Here is a 17371-nt window from a genome sequence, read left to right on the forward strand (position 1 = left end):
CCTCCTGTGCCAATTCATTGCACACTCTTGCTCATAAGTCTAACGCTCTTGTGAACAAGTTTAACAAAATTTAAAAACCTAACAACATTTTTTTATATAGTTTAAAAATCTAATAACATAGTTTTATATTATCAATTTTAAAATTATTGTTATATATAAAAATAAGTACATAAAAATTTGGGACTCAAAAATATTTTTTAGACCCAATGTTGTATTAAAATCCTAGAGGTGTGAGGCGGATGGGATGTCTGCCCCCGGCCTCGCCTCCTGGGGCCAGGATGTGGGGTGCGGAGAAAGGGTGACCCCGCCCCCGCCCCCACATATGCGAGAATCACCCCTAAACTTTCTTCTTCTAGAAGATGAAAGTACTGCATAAGTTTCCTCAGGTCTCTTATTGTGCATCTGTAAGCTAGTAGATGAATCTGCTAAGACCCCTAAAGTTTCCATTTTGTTTACTAAGTTCCTATTAACAAATACACAAGTATTGGAAAAAGATCACCATCATAAAATAAAGTGACAAAAATGACAAGACAATATGTACAAATCTCTTACATCTTTTGTGTACCAACATTTAGCTTTTGAAAATACTCTCAATGATGTGGAGCATCCACCCTACACAGTGTGAACCAAAACTGAAAATAGATAATGATATAACATAATATACCATTATAAGTGGCATGTTCTCGGATTTGTCCTATAAACTGAAATAACAAATAATACGAATAATAGTAGTTGTATTTAAATAAAAAATAACAGTAACAAGTTCAAAGCACTAACTACAGAATACTATGCATTAATGGTGAGGTGCATTTGGGAGGAGGTGGTGGAGAAATTAGATAATAGATTGGCCGGGTGGAAAATGTTGTATTTAACTAAAGGGAAGCGGATCACTCTTATTAAGAGCACTTTATCCAACCTTCCTACATACTACTTGTCTCTATTCCCTCTTCCCGCCAACATTGCAACGAGAATAGAAAAACTTCAATGTGACTTTTTGTGAAGCGGTTTAGGTGAGGAGCTCAAATTTCACCTAGTGGAGTGGAATAAGGTGTACTCCTTTGAAAAATGGAGGCTTGGGGATCCGTAATGTGAGGGCATTTAACGAGGTATTACTAGGAAAATGGTTGTGGCATTATAATAAGGAGAGTGGAGCTTTATAAAGAGGGGTGATCAACATGAAGTATGGAAGTACATGGGGGGGTTGGTGTTCTAGGGAAGGGAAGGGGGCATATGGGGTGGGCTTATGGAAGTACATAAGAAAAGGTTGGTGTTTCTTTGCTAGGAATACTAGACTATGTGTGGGGGATGGCAGTAGGGTCAACTTTTGGCATGATGTGTGGATGGGAGACACCGTCTTAAAGGATGCTTATCCTACCATTTTCATAATTGCTCGGGATAAAGAAGCTATGGTGGCTGATTTGTGGGTAATAATCAATGACACGAGTGGAACATAAGTCTTACTCGGGATGCACATGATTGGGAAGTGACTTGGCTGGTAGAGTTTCTCAGCCTGCTGTATAACACTGTTATTGATGCCATAAATGAAGATAAGATGGTATGGAGACCTTCTAGGAAATGAGATTTTTCTGTGTGCTCCTTTTATGACACAATTACTATGCATCAAAGACACAATAATTTTCCTTGCAAGAACATTTGGAGGAGCAAAGCACCCACCAAGGTTGCATTCTTTGTATGGACAGCAGCATCAGAGAAGATTCTTACTATGGACAACCTAAGAAGACGAGGCCTTATCATAACAGAATGGTGTTGTATGTGCAGAAATAATGGTGAATCCACGGATCATCTACTTTTACATTGTGAGTTTGCTCAGGAAACATGAAATTATTTCTTCGGCAGAATGGGTATAGCATGGGTCATGCCGGGAAGGGTGGTAGAACTATTAGCAAGCTAGAGAGGAATCACGGGGACATCACAGATTGCGGCCGTATGGAAGATGACTCATCTTTGTATTCTTTGGTGTATTTGGAGTGAAAGAAACGATAGACTTTTTGAGGATTAGGAACGCTCTCTAGAAGAGTTTAGGAGGTTTTTTTGGAAGACTTTATTTATGTGGGCCATAGCTTTAGAGTTGAATAGTCTCAGCTTCCATGATTTCCTTGAATCAGTTACTAGTTCCTAAATAGGTGTATTCACATGTATACTTCCAGTGTACCTGGACTATGTCTATCCTTTCATCAATAAAATATCTTAATACTTATCAAAAAAAAAAAAAAAACTCCTATTGTGCCTTTGCCATAGACAGCACTTTGTACCTACATAACCAAATAAAATGTCATAAAATGGATCATGAAATTCTCACCATCAAAAAAACTGAAAAGTAAAAACAAAACTTCAATGGGAAATAACTGAACTTGAATGGGAAAAGTGGAAAACTAACGTTATAAAGGTATTATATAAGCATTATGCAGTTGCTAATTGTTACAAATAACTGAACTTGTCCTAGAGAATATTATGTACTTATGTTGAACTCTTTGTCGTAGAGCATTGTCTTCTAATGAGATGCATTTTCTTCTAAAAAACATAGAATCTGAATATACAAATTGGAAGGCAATATAACAGCCGCAACGTAAGCATGAGAATTAAGCCAAGGAAACTGTGGTGGCAACAATATCTTAACACACAAGCCAAAAACTTCAGGATTTGGCAGCTTCTATGAAATAAAAAAGCAAAGATGTAGAAGTTTAATTTAAGCATCGACTAAAGTTGGAACAGTGGGCACCTATCTTTTTATGTCTCTCATGATACAACACATGATCAAGAAAGCAAAACCTAACATATGATCAAACATTCAAGAGATTACATCGGGGTGCTAATATGCATATATCATTCCAATGATCCATATATGCCGAACAAGTCCATATTTGAAATGCCATTCATTTAAAAAAGGGAGGTATAGTTTTGCAGTATTAATATACCCTGTCATCAGAGGAAGAATAATAAGAAGACGCAATTGTAATTACCTATGCTGCCAGGATAGCAGTTGTAATTGCCTTTTTATGGTCCTTCTCAGTAAAAGCATAAGCTAGGATTGCCTAAACAACAGAGAAAGTGAAGTTCACATTAGTATTTGATTTTCTTGGACACAAGACCTACAAACACGGACATACACCATCTTCATTAAAGCATGCATGCAGAATTACCATGAAATGGTACTGAGATTAAACATGAAGAATTAGTAGCTAGTTGAAAAGAAAAAAAAAAGGATAGAAGAGCAATCCTACCTGTCCAGAAACAGCCAAACCATCAGCAAGAAGTGATGATGTTAACCAGACCTGTAAACAAATTTGGAATGCAACCATGGGAATGGCTGTCTTGCAGCCAATCCTGCTGCCAAGGTCACACAAGATGTCACAGCTATGACTCTTTCACACTGTAGTAGGACTCAATAGAAACCCTGCATCATGCATATTTTTTATAGGTAATAGGATTTATAACTTTATATTGATCAACAACATTTTGTGATTAGGTCTGATCGCAAACAGAATGAATCTAGTAATTTGCCAATCCCTTATAGTTAAGTACTAATTCTGTAGTAGAAACAGTTGAATCTAACCATGAAAACATGATTACCAATATCTAATTAATTATCAACTATAATAGATGTTATATCTATTGTAACAACAGTACCAGTAGTTGAAGTAAGACTTCAACCTCCCCCACCCCAACCCCAAAGTTGCTAATTTTCCCTTTTCGTTGTATACTTCTATTCCCGCAGCTCGCTCGTTAACTTCATTTAACATCCAGACTTCAAAAGAGTGATTTTATATTATTATTATTATTATTATTAATTTGATATAGGTTTTAAGATGGTGTTTGTTTTTAATTGGGTTTCTTCCCCTATCCCGACTGTTCCCCTGTGGGATTTCCGGTTGGAATAAGACCCCTAAATCGAAACCAACTCCCAACTCCAAATTTTATCCAATCTCCAAATCACTCACATATCCTTCTTTCTCCTTGCCTATAAAACCACCGAGACCCTTCAGAAAATAAACACAAAACTATCTGGAGAAGAACTCACTCGCATAGGCCTCGTATTTTGCCCAGCCACCGTCGACGACCACCAGGACGTCAGAGCACCACCCACGGTGCCAGAAAGTGCCGACCAGCCCAACCCTGACGAACCCACAGATTTTCGGTAAGCCCATGCCAAAATCTTCCCTCTCCCTCCACCGTTTTCGGTTTGACGGCTTTTATCTCTCCCTCTCACAGTTTTCTCTCAAAGCTCTATCTTTCTCTAGGTTTCTTTGTTCCTCCAGACCTCCGTTTCTTTGCAAAATAAGGAGCCGTCCGTCATAGCTTATTAGAATGGGTAGTTTATTTTAAGTATTTACAGTATCTGCCATCTAAAAGTTGAATCACATCTGATTTTTTTTAAAATATAGAGTTGCTTTTTAAGTCAATAGCCCTTAGTCTCAGAGGTACTTTTCAATATTTTACAAAAAGAAAACTCTAGTCTTACATGGAATTCGAAATCCTCTTCCGAAATCTTTTATTTATTTATTTTTATTTTTTATTTAGTAATTAAGTAACAGTTTTAAAATGAATTTTTTATGTTTACAATTCTGCCATGGATGTTTGGAGTCAAGGTCATATTTTTTTTAAAAAAAGCACCCTGAGGGAAGTCAGCTTTAAAGAGCTGTATGAACATCTCACTGTGCTGTGTGATAGGGAATTACTTGAACTGTTCTCAGTCATTGCTAGGAGCATAGGGTTAAGAAGGAACAAGCTTCTGTTTGAGGGGTCATTTTTACACCCAAACCTGGTATTGAGACAGGCATCCCAATCCCTAGAAGAGTTCAAGACAACTCAAGCAAGCAAGGTGGTTACAACTCAAGTGACCTCTATTCATCCCTCGATGGATCCCTCCTCCAACAGCTTGGGTTAAAATAAATTGAGATGCTGCTATGAATGTGGCTCAAGGTAGAATTGGAATAGGTTTGGTGGCCCGAGACCATGAGGGTTCCATTTTGGCCACAAAGAAGCTCTCTATCTTCAGCTTGGCTGAACCTGTATTGGATGAAGCCTTAGGAGCATTTCATGCGGCTTCCTTGGCAAAGGAATTGGAATTGAACTCGGTTGTCTTGGAAGGAGATGCACTCCAGATTGTGAATGGGGTCAACCACCATGTTGAAATGTGGGATAGAGTGGGTATGGTTTTGTTAGACACTAGGATGTTACTCTCTAGTTTGATCCAGTGGAAAGTAGCTTTTGTTAGGAGAAGTGGTAACCAGTTTGCTCATCGTCTACCTAAGGAATCCTTAGAACTAGCTGAGAACTCGATTGAGTTGGTTGTTAGATCTCTTTGTAATCATGTTCCATCTTTCCCTTGAAGGTGAATGAAAGTATGATGTTTTCAAAAAAAATGAATTTTTGATTTTTTTTTTTTTATGTTTTAAAAATGTCTAAATAGTTAAAAAATGATGAAAGAAAAAGTTAAAAAAAAAAGTTTTGCCTAATCTGTAGAGAATTTATGTAGAAAATCTCTATGGATGTAGCAATATCCTTTACAAAAAGAGAAATGCTAAATATACTAACAAAAAACGTAGGCTTTGTTACGGACTGACATGGCAAGGTCATAAGTATAAATTCACTAATAAAAGAAAACCTATCTCTTTCTCCCTCACTCTCATTCTGCGTATTGTCATCGAAAAGGCCTTTCTCTGTTTCTCTCTTTTTGCTCCCTCTCCGTGACTAGGACAATGTGCACATCCAAGATTTCTCTTCCTGGCATGATGTCTTATGCTACAATGCTAGCCTCTCAATGCTTAATATGTATTTCTTTTCTCTCTATCGCCTATATTGTGTTATTTTTCTTCTTTTTTTGTTTGGATTTACATGGGTTTGCTTCTCTCTCTAACACCTATATGGGTTTGTTCTATTTTGACTTGCTTTGCTTCATTTATCATAACAAAGTATTATTTAGCTATTCATTTATTTACTCTTGTTTTTTGTTGAAACGTCAGTGATTTACAAGGGAATAAGCTAACTGGTTAAATCCCAGATGAAATTAGGAACTATGCTTCCCTTGTGTATCTGTACAATTTTCATTTTCTTTTATTTCTTGTTTTGTCCTTTTTTGGGTGAAGACGTTTGGAGCATTGTATTCTTTTTCTATATAACGACTTTCCTCTTAATGTAGGGATTTTTATGATAATTTGTTGTTTGGGTACATTCACTTTTCGATATTTAAGCTCAAGCGGCTTGAGCTTTTGTAAGTCCTAAATTTGCGTTTTCTTTTAACATGTCATGTTTTATCTCAACCTGTTTTTGGTCCTTTTAACTCAGAATTCTCCAATTTTCTGGCCACCGGAATTTGAAGAACAATCAATTGACTGGACCCATACCTTCAATACTAACCTAGATTCTAAACCTCAAGACTCTATACGCTTTCTTTTCTCCTGGATTCTCTTGTACGCGTGGTTTTAACATTTGCAAATATTGTATTGCAGAATTGTTGAATATTTGGGTTGAGAGGATTTGGGTATTGAGGGAGACTCGGAGAATCACTAGTCAATTTGGACAGGCCAAAACGCAGAAATGCATAACATGAAGATTCTTTGCATAGGTTTTATATATATATATATATATATATATGAAGTTTTGGTTTTTCTTTCATTACTTGGTTGTAGCCAAATGATGATTGTTCTATTTGTAATGTAATTATGTACTTTGAGAATGTTAATGCTAAATCATCCACTGTTCTGGTATATTGTTGAGTTTATTATTATTTATTAATTTTTTCCTGATACAATTTGAGCACTTCATGGTTAAAAAAAAAAAAACATAATTTGAGTACTTGATGCAAAAACAAAAAGCATATTGATGGGAAAAAAATGAGGCATGTACTTGTTGACTCCATAAAAAATGTCAATAGAAAGCCAAAAGTAAACAATAAGCATAAGGACTATCATTCCATCAAAAGGAACCCATTGTATATTACAAGATTAAAGATTCTATGTTGATAGTGCCTTTTCCAATAGAACTAGTCACAAATATATTACAAATATATTTGCCAACATTTTCTTTTCCATCACTAATTACAAATATTACAACACTCAAGTTACTAATATTACATAACAATTATTGAAGTCCATCACCCAATATATCGTAGGAATCATGAGGCCAACCTAAGAGAAAACAGCAAACGATATTAGAATTATGAATCCAACCATAATAAACACCCAAGAACATAAATATTTTTTAAGGTTAGCACTTATGAATGTTAATATCTACATCTTGGCTAATTTTGTTCACATCATCATATATGGTTGAATGGAACCCAATATTTGTACTAGATTGACTCCACGGCACAGTTGGATGTTGCGACGATGGCAAATATTAGGTTAGATTAGCTCGTGTTTGTAGCATTAGATGCTTTTGTTAGGACTGTTGCAAAAAAAAAAAAATGATAACCGTAATGAACTATATAAATAAAATATCAATAAAGTAAATAATCATAATTGATACTTGATTTTATTTTCTTGCTTTACATTTATTAACCGCCTTTTCCGCTATAGACACTTTACACTTTGATAGTGGCCTCCCTTTTCTTCTTACCACCAAAGGGCTGTGCACTTTACGACTTCTATCTTTAGTGCTTCCACAAGACATCCTGGCACATGCCTCTATATAATTATGGGTTGGGTCATTGTCTAGCCTTATCAAGATAATTTCGACAATCTTTTTCTCTAAATGTTAGGTTCTCATAACCACCAATTTTAACTACGAAAGACTTGAAGCTTTTACTTACATTTATACTAGCACTATCTCCTACATCCAATTGCTTCTTTACGGCTGGATCCATCTTCCTATTGCATCTAAAATATCTTGCTTTTCTCGGACTCAATGTATGTGTGTGTTCAAGTATAATGGTAGAAAGTGTATACCTTCAATCAAGAGAAAGAGTTGTGTTAAATTTTGCCTTATATCCAAATCTCTCGATTGGTCTTGGCCTAAGAACATTAGAAGCCATTGATTTAGCCATGTCTTGACGTACACATGCGAGAGTGAAATACCTCAATTTTCCGTTATCTCTAGGTCTAGAACTTCTTTTTTGACACACCAAACCCCTTAATTTTAGCATATTCTGTATAATATGCTCTAACCTCATCTTCCGAAACGAAGGTCATTCCAACCTTTGGTTCTTCAACCACTTAGTGTCCCAACATTAACATCACGACTCTCATCATCTGAATTAACTAAATATTATAAATACCATATATCTTACAATACATAATAATCAAATATGCATAAATAAAAAAAATGAGATAGTAAATTTCAACTTCTACTACTAACCTCTACTACTCGAAGCCTCCATGCCAACAGATTTAGAAATTGAACTAGCAATTGACCCAATGTTAGCAACTTAGCTCACCTAGACCGGCAATGGCAAAAGCAATGCTTAGATTACACACACATACATGTAGGTTATAAATGAAAATTTTTAAACAAAACTCTGTCCTACAACATTTTCTTAGAATATATATTATCCTTTCATGAATTTTTTTTTTTTTTAAACAAAATCTATTCTACAAATGCCACTTTCAGAGACTTTGAAGAAGATAATCTAAGCGAGGCGGTGGGGGGAAGACAGAGGGGGGAAAGACAGAGAGGCTGTGGGGGCTTTAATGGAGAACTAACCAACCACGAAAAGCTCAACAAATTTTAGAATTACAAATATGTATTGAACGTTTAAAGAAAAAGAAGAAAATTCTTGCTTTTTAAAAAAAAAAAAAAAAAAAAGAAAGGAATTTAAGTGCTTACCTACTACACTACCTTCTTCATGCGTGCTACGCTATATTCTCCATCCATGGAAAGTCTTCACGAGTCATGCGAGGGCCAGATGCAGAGGTATATTTCACCGAATGGAAGTTGTAAGGTTTGTGTTAAGGTTTTGAAACGGGGTTCTCTCTAGTTTTGTATTTTCGTTATTTTTAATAACAATGACACGTCAGTACATGTTGACACTACATTTTTGTTACTTATGGATGGCAGCTCCCTTACAAAAACTGCCACTAAAAAGCTAGCCCTATAACCTTCTGTAATAGCCTTAAACTTTTTAATATTTTTTCATCAAAAAGAAATGACCTTAGTTTTTTAGGGTGGGCTGACTAGCATGAGTTTGTTTTTATTTGTCAGCCACCTCTTAATTCTTATTTTAAATTTGGACTTTATTTACCATATTTTAGAAACTGTTGAGTGTTTTTAAATGGACTGTTTTCTTTAATTGAACCTCGGGCCTACTTATTTTTTCGGTAAGCCCATGCCAAAATCTTCCCTCTCCTTCCACCGTTTTATGTTCAACGGCTTTTCTCTCTCCCTCTCTCAAAGCTTCTCTCAAAGCTCTCTCTTTTTCTCGATTTCTTTGTTCCTCCATGCTTCCTCCGTTTCTTTGCAAAATAAAAATGAGCAGTCAATTATAACTTATTAGCCTGGGTAGTTTTTTTTTTGGTATTTATAGTATCTATCATCTAAAAATTGAATCACATCCTTACTTTAGCCCCGCCCCTATCAATTAGACTCAGATGTACCTTTTCATTATTTACAGAAATTGCCACTAAAAAGCTAGTTGTGTAACCTTCTGTAAGAGCCTTAAACTTTTTAATATTTTTTCACCAAAAATAAATGACCCTAATTCTTTTGATATGGGCCGACTAGTATGGGCTTGTTTTAATTTTAGTTAAGTCAGCCACCTTTTATTTTAAATTGGGCTTGATTTATCATATTTTAAAAACTGTTTGAGTGATTTTAAATGGACTGTTTTATTTAATTGAGTCTTGGGCCTTCTTATTTTTTTAGAGGATTTCAAGTGCATTTTAAAGTATTCTTTTTATATTTTTAGTCTATTCTTTTAGTTAATATTCCAATTGACCTTTAACTAATTTTTTTTTTATAAAATTATTAAGTTATATGTTTACACAGAATATTAAGGAATATGTTATGAGTTTTGAATAATATTAGTATGTAGTAATCCTAGTGTAATTAAATTATCTCTATATATGATTTTAAGTATTTAGAATGCCACAACATGTCTTTTTAGAAAAGTTAGTGACGATTAGTTTCTTTTATAGGTCATGAGTTACGACGTGAGATTGTGGAAGTAGTGTTAAGTATGATCATATAATTGCATGTATGCTATAAATGTTCTAATGGTATATAAAAATGTGATGTTTGTCTACACTACGCTACAAGCTAAATCAAAGTTAGATTCCTTTCATGATTTTTGATGAATTATGACATTATGCTTGAATGAATGAATTTGTTGTTTGATGGAGTAAATGATTCTAAAATCACATGGAAGCCATAAAATAGTCATGTAGTAATCTAAGTCAAGTATGCCATGTAATAAATAGCCAGATTATGTATGCCTTGTTCATGTAGTACTTAGATCATGTATGCCATATTCATGTAGAGATTAAATCATATATTCTATGTAATGTCATGAAGTATTTAAGTATGTCATGTAAAGTTCATATAAAACTCAGATCATGTATGTCGTGGAATGTTTATGTTCAGATCACATTATGCCATGTTACGCTATGCCATGTACAAAAATATGCCATGTTATGCTATACCATCTACAAGTATATGCTACTGCTCCAAAGACCCTACCCACATCTACTTTGCCTAGTGAAATTCTTAGCTCGATCCCCCGTAACCCCTTATTCTCTTTGTTAGAAGCTCCAGTGATAGCCAGCTCTCTGATGGTCAGATGAGTTCAACCCTCCTACAAACTTCCTTCTTCCCCACATCACTCCAATCTTACATTCTTCTCAACTCTTCATCCTTCTAATATTTCTCCAATGGATATGGAAAACCTAATCAACCAAACTGAAGCACTTTCATGGGAGGACTTATGCTTTTCTCCAGAACAAGAACCTGCAAATGAAAAAGAAGACTTATCACTCATTGGAAGAATCGTTGCTACTCGACCTCTCAAAAAGACTGCACTTCATGCTTCTTTTAGGGTAGCTTGGAACTTTGTCAGTAAGTTTCACATAGAAGACTTAGATGTTAACCTATTCCTTTTTAGGTTCCAAAAGGCAAATGATATTCAAAGAATTATGAACCAAACTCCATGGAATTTTAAAGGGCATCTTTTTATTCTCAAGATCTGCCCAGTAGGTTCATCATGGCAAGATATCAGTCTCAGCACATCCTCTTTCTATGTCCAAATACATGGTCTGATTATAAAACACATGACTGAAATTTTGGCCTAAAAATTAGGGAGGGCTCTTGGAAATTACCATGGTGTGGATGAGGACCCTTTGTTTGGGTTGGCTAGCAAGAAATTTATCCAGATCAAGGTAGAGCTAGACATCAACAAGCCTTTGAAACAAGGAATATTGGAACCTAGAGAATCCAGTGTATCATGGGTTTCATTTAAATATGAATGCCTATCAGATTTCTACTATGCGTGCAGTAGAATCAATCACTCTCATATCTTCTGCACCTTTCTAAGTATTATCCCAGATCACCTACCCTTTGGACCTTGGTTGCGTACAAACTCACTAATGTTCAAACCGATTCATACTCAGAGCAGTCACTCAAATATTTCTAAGCTAGCATTGGTCAAATTCATAGAAGATGACGGTTTTGACAGTACTCTCCATCAAATAAAGACTGAAGGAAACTTGTTTGAAGACATTTTGGCCCCTGCTCTAACTTCTACTTTTAGAGGAATCAGTGCTCCTCCTTCAATGGACAAGGGGAAAGGGATTGCTATCCCTCAAGAAGAAACTTTTTCTAGTATAGGAAGTCTTCTCTCAAGGGACGGGCGGGAAATTCATTGGCTCCAAGAGGATGACCCCATTATCACGAAAGCAAAGAACAACAAGACATAGCCGATTAAGGTTAGGTTTCCTCAAGAACTCATTTCTAGTTTTAATCCACCCGAAAACAAGTTTAATATTTATGTGGATGAAAAAGCTGAAAAAAGGACAGGTTGAAAATCACTTACCATATCAGATTGACCAAGGCAACAAACTGGAACAGCTGGGTTTCATGTCGTCTTCTCCGATCATCAGTCCAGCTGTGATAGGTGGTGCTTTAGGAGGGAAAAAACCAGTTGATCCAAAGGTTGAGATGAACTCAACTACTATTGAATACAGTAACTTCCCAGTGTTTAACGTCATACCAACAACCAGAGATGAAACATTCAATAGGAGTAATAAATTCCATCCACCAAAACCCTTCCAACCTGTCATTCAAGGAGGTCTCATCTCACATCAGAAGGAAATCCAGGATATATACAGCAAAAAGCAAGATACGGCACTGCAGAATATTCTATCCTACTCGGTTTTAAACTCAAAAACTTGGCCATAGGGGGGAGTATCGGTCGGTCCAGACCACCAAAACCAACCGGACGGGACCGGACCTAATCGGGAGTAGGTGTGGTGGGTCTTGGTCTGAATTTTGATAGACCGACTAGTTTCGGTCCAATCCCGGTCTAGGAGTTTTTTTATCCCAGATTGGACCAAATGAATAATATATATAATATATTTTATTATTTATATAATATTTATAATTGTATATAATTAATTATAATTTTTATCTAACCTAATAGGCTAATATTGATAATACTAATATTTATAATTTTATACTAATACTAATATTTATACTAAGACTAAATTACTAATAGTCTAAATTAATACTAATATACTATTATATGGTTATACAATATACTAATCATAAATTTATAATAACTAAATCATTATAAGTCTATAACTATATCTAATAGTATTAGTATTAGTATTAGTTAACTTAATATCTAATATGCTAGTATTACTATATTAGTAATAAGATTATAAGAGTATTAGTATTAGTTAATTTAATATCTAATATGCTAGTATTAGTAATAAGATTATAAGAGACTAAGAGTATTAGTATTACGGTTGAGATATTTATGGAACGTTCTCTCTCTCAAAAAACACCCTAACTTTCAGAGCGTTGGACAGGGGTGGGAGCTTCGGCTCCCCCCCTCATTTTCTCTTTATTTTCTGTTTCCTGTTTTTCATTTTTCGTTAGTTTTTTTTTGTGTTTTCAGGCAAATAAAGGGGAGTACCGACGGGGTTACTTCCAACCACCGACTGCCAACACGCGCCCCACCAAGACGTTGGCCAGCCACCGATCTTCAAAACCACTGAACGTGGCGCCAAACGGAGGGGAGCGTAGCCCGCACACACGGGATGGAGTCTCGGTCTGAACCAGAGCGTGGGGGTCACGCGCCACTGGGGAGCCACCTGCCGACTCAAAACCTAGCTTTTCTGGGACCTAAGACTTTGGGAGATCATTGACCTGCCGTCGGCTCTCCCCTAAGAGTGGTTTTGCTCAACGAGCACCATTGGTTTTGTGTTTTTTGTCCGTCGGTTTTTAGTGTTTTTTTTTAGTGGTTTTCACAGGTTTTTTTTTTTTCATTTTTCTGGTTTTTGTTCGGTGTTCCATGCTCAAACCGAGCTGGGTGACGAGTTCTTTTGTTTGGACACAACCTTGGGCTGGTGCTAGTGGAGTATGGTGGTCGATGTTACAACCGGTGGACGTATGGCCGACCTCTGCAGTGGAGGTAGTGTGGTCCGTACGTGAGCTGGGTACTCGTGCTGTTCTTGGGCTCCTAATGCCGACGCCTGGGGTGGGTGTGCCGCCGAGTTCATGCCTTATGTTGTTTTGTTCTTTGTTTTGTAGTGTAGTTTATGTAGATTATTAGTAATTTTTAGGAATAGGCTTTTGGACTTAGTGTTCAAAGCAGTATTGTCCCTTATTCCACCTCCCTAAGAGGACGGAGGGGGCTGGTCATTCTATTTTATACAAAGTGCTCTCTCCTTTTAGAGAGAATGAGAAGTTAAGACAATATCTGTCACTTTGTGTGCGGGGATGCTCCAGTGCAGATACGTAGTTTGGCTTATAGTCTGGATTTTCTTGTAATTATAAGTCACGTTTGTTACTTCGTTATGATGAATGAATTCACATTTTCAAAAAAAGAGTATTAGTATTAATTAACTTAATATCTAATATGCTAGTATTACTATATTAGTAATTAAGATTATAAGAGTACTAGACTATTAGTATTAGTTAACTTAATATCTAATATGCTAGTATTAGTAATAGTTTACTTAATTTTACTAATACTCTTATTTAATACATTAATATAGTATTACATAGAGTATGTAATACATTAATATAGAGTATTATAGTCTTATAAACTATTAATATAGTATTATAGTCTTATAAAACTATGTAATACTCTTATTTAATAAATTAATATAGTATTACATAGAGTATTAGTAAATATGTTGGGTTTGAAGACAATGAAGAGATATAGTAAATTAGTAATACTAGTTATTAGTTATTATCTATTAGTAGGACTGTTCATATGGGCCGGGTTTTACCCGGCCCAGCCTGGAACCCGGATAACCGAGTTTCCGGTTATGGTTTTCAGCCTGGATTTGATCCGGGCCGAAAACCTCATTCCTAAATCCGGGTGAATCCGAGCCGGGTACCGGGTTTAAAATCCGGAACCCGGGTTTTAAACCCGGTACCCATGTTTCTTCAAAATTTCTAACCTAAAACCCATATCATGTTTCTTCAAAACGCCTAAACCTAAAAACGCCACAGCCGACTTCTATCTCACCCTCTCGCACGCTCTCACGCTCTCTCTCTCTCTCTCTCTCTCTCTCTCTCTCTCTCTCTCTCTCTCTCTCTCTCTCTCTCTCTCTCTCTCTCTCTCTCTCTCTCTCTCTCTCTCTCTCTCACACACACACACACACACACACACACACCCACACCGAAACCGTAGCCTCATCTGCCAATCGAAGTTCCATTCCGTCATCTTCAGCCTTGTGCACCAATCGAAGTCAGTTTGGGTTATTACATGAACTTGGTTTGGGTTTGATAACTCTCTCTCGAACTCGAACTCGATCTGTAAGTAATGCCTTTGAACAACTCTTATGTGGGTATGAAATATATACTGTTATTTTGCTAGATCTAGGTATTTTTCATTATTTTGTTAAGCATGGGGTTTTTTTTTTTTTTTAAGTTTGAGGATTTACGTTTTGTTTATTCTATTTCTCATGATTTGCTGTTAATAGCCATATAAATGAATGGTCAAAGACCTTCAACCTGTTATGTTTACTTTGAGGTATTTGTGCCTTCGTCCATAGATCTGTGCCTTCGTCCAGATCTGTGTCCCTACATCATGGTAAATTTCTATATTTCACATTTACTCACTCTGTTAAGTTTAACATTTGAGATTTAATCACACTGTGTCTAGATTTGGATGTTTGGATTTGACCATAGATCTTTTAACAGATTTGAATATTTGAATATTTGGATGTTTGGATTTAACCATAGATCTGGGTATTTTTTGTTACGTTGTTAAATATGGGTATAATGCATATGCTGTTATTTGGATATATCTGGGTTTTTTTGGTTATTATGATAAACATGGGTATAAAGTATATCATCTTGCAATGTTGTTCAGGAACTAGACTTTAGTAAAAAAAATCCCTTGCAATTTTTGCTGTTTATGTTCCCCCTCCCCACTCCCTTTTCATCTAATGGAATTCATCAGACATTTTTCTAGTTTTCCTCTGCTTCAAACTACCCTAAATTTACTTGGAAAGTCTTACCGTTTAGCGTTGCTTGTGAGTTTAACTTGTGAAGTAGCATTGGAATGCATGGTGAAATGAGTGTGTGAGAGAGGTTGTTTAGCTTCTAGTTGTATTACTTCTCATTTATTGTTTTGCTAAATCTATTATGTTGTTTTCTAACCTGACTTTTGATGTTGGAAGTCATTTTCTACATCATTTTGGGCTTATTCTATGACTACTGACGGTGTGCCGGATCATTTTCTTTGAAACTAATCCACAATATATTGTGAAATGCTTGAATGATTTCTAGCCTACCTAGCTCAATTAGGTATTGTTGGATACTTGAAAATATGAAGGCTAATCCATCAAACTGTTACTTTAATATCTTTTAAAATGGTGTTTGAAGCATCGTCTATTTGTATAAATTAGGCATCCATGCCCTGCTTACATGTTGCAAGGGTCTAAGGTGAATGGTTTAATACCATTCATTGAATTCAAGATGATTGGGAAAGCCCTTGATTTTTTTTTAGCTTATTATGGAATTGGTTGATATATCTAGAATGGTAGGATATTTCTTTGTGTGGATTGCTACATCTGCACTGGCAGTTCTTAAAAAAGATGGCCCTACCTAGCACTACCTTCCTCTTTGCATTTTGGTTTTTGCATTCATGGTTTCAATTGAATTTTCTTGTAATTTCTCTCTTTCTTTTGAAGTATGGTTTCAAATTCTAATTTAGCCAATCCCTTCAAATTCTAATTTGGCTTATCCTTGTCTCTTGTCACATTGATGGATTCTGATAACTACTTTGTTAAGAGTAATTTTATCATCAGATATGGTTATAATGGCAATAACATCTGGTTATGAGTTTCTAATGCCCTTACAGTCTAACAACAGCTTATTCTTCTTTTTCAGCAAATAGTTATCCATGTCTTCTTGATGGGTGAAGTATGATGGTCAGGGAAGAACCAGGTACTGTGGTATACCATGCCAATATTGTGTTTGATAAGTATTTTTATGGGTTAAATCTGATTTCTCGTTGGGGAAAGAGGAAGAGAGTTGGGTAGAGCTTTTGGGGTGTTTGAGGCAATCTTTCAAACAAGGGAGGGGGAAAAAACTAAGCAATCCAAATGATGATTTTTAACTTTTGAACAGATTTTTTCTTTCCATGACTTGTGCTAATCTATTAGTTTCATTCTATTTTGTATTTTGCAGGATCATTTTCAGGTCAATCACTTTGAAGTTGCTATTTGGTGTGGAAATTAAATATTTTGTATTTCATATATTGTAATTTAGTATTTTGTAATGTAATGTATAAATAACAAATAATATAATATGCAGTGGATTGTATTGTAATGCATGCATACTTGCATAGATGAATATTGAAATTTTTTTTTTTGTTTTACATGCATTTTTATTGTGAGGAAAATTAAGTGGAACTTTAATATAGGAGTTGATGATATTTTTCAACCTTTAAAGTGCACAATCAAATTTATTCTTTTGTTTTTTATAAAAAAAAAAAATCAGAGCTATATGGGAAAAATTAGGCTTTTTTATGTAGGTTTGTTACAAAAAAAAAAACCAAAAACGGGTTCAATCCGGAACCCGGAATCCGGGTTTTTCAAAATCCGGATGCATCCGGGTTCCGGCCCGTTTATGACCCGGGTTAACCCGGTCCGGGTTCCGGCCCGCATTTGAAATCCGGATTCCGGTTTGGGTTTACCCGGATGAACAAGCCTATCTATTAGTACTAGTTTAACTAGTTATT

The 17371-nt window shown here is 35.7% G+C and overlaps 1 long non-coding RNA gene across 2 annotated transcripts; it reads right to left on the bottom strand.

Moving 5' to 3' along the window:
• Window positions 1-624: 624 nt before the first annotated feature.
• Window positions 625-4306, bottom strand: LOC122276114. 2 transcript variants are annotated; one of them, XR_006228755.1, is made up of 4 exons: window positions 4040-4306; window positions 3243-3415; window positions 2982-3053; window positions 625-2273 (listed from the first exon to the last, which is right to left on the bottom strand). It is a non-coding gene; the product is annotated as an uncharacterized LOC122276114 (long non-coding RNA). The 2 variants fall into 2 exon arrangements; XR_006228754.1 differs by having other exon boundaries at window positions 625-3053; window positions 4040-4304.
• Between the last annotated feature and the right edge of the window lie 13065 nt (window positions 4307-17371).

The sequence above is a fragment of the Carya illinoinensis genome, chromosome 1 (genome assembly GCF_018687715.1).
Source record: "Carya illinoinensis cultivar Pawnee chromosome 1, C.illinoinensisPawnee_v1, whole genome shotgun sequence".
Taxonomy (NCBI): domain Eukaryota; kingdom Viridiplantae; phylum Streptophyta; class Magnoliopsida; order Fagales; family Juglandaceae; genus Carya; species Carya illinoinensis.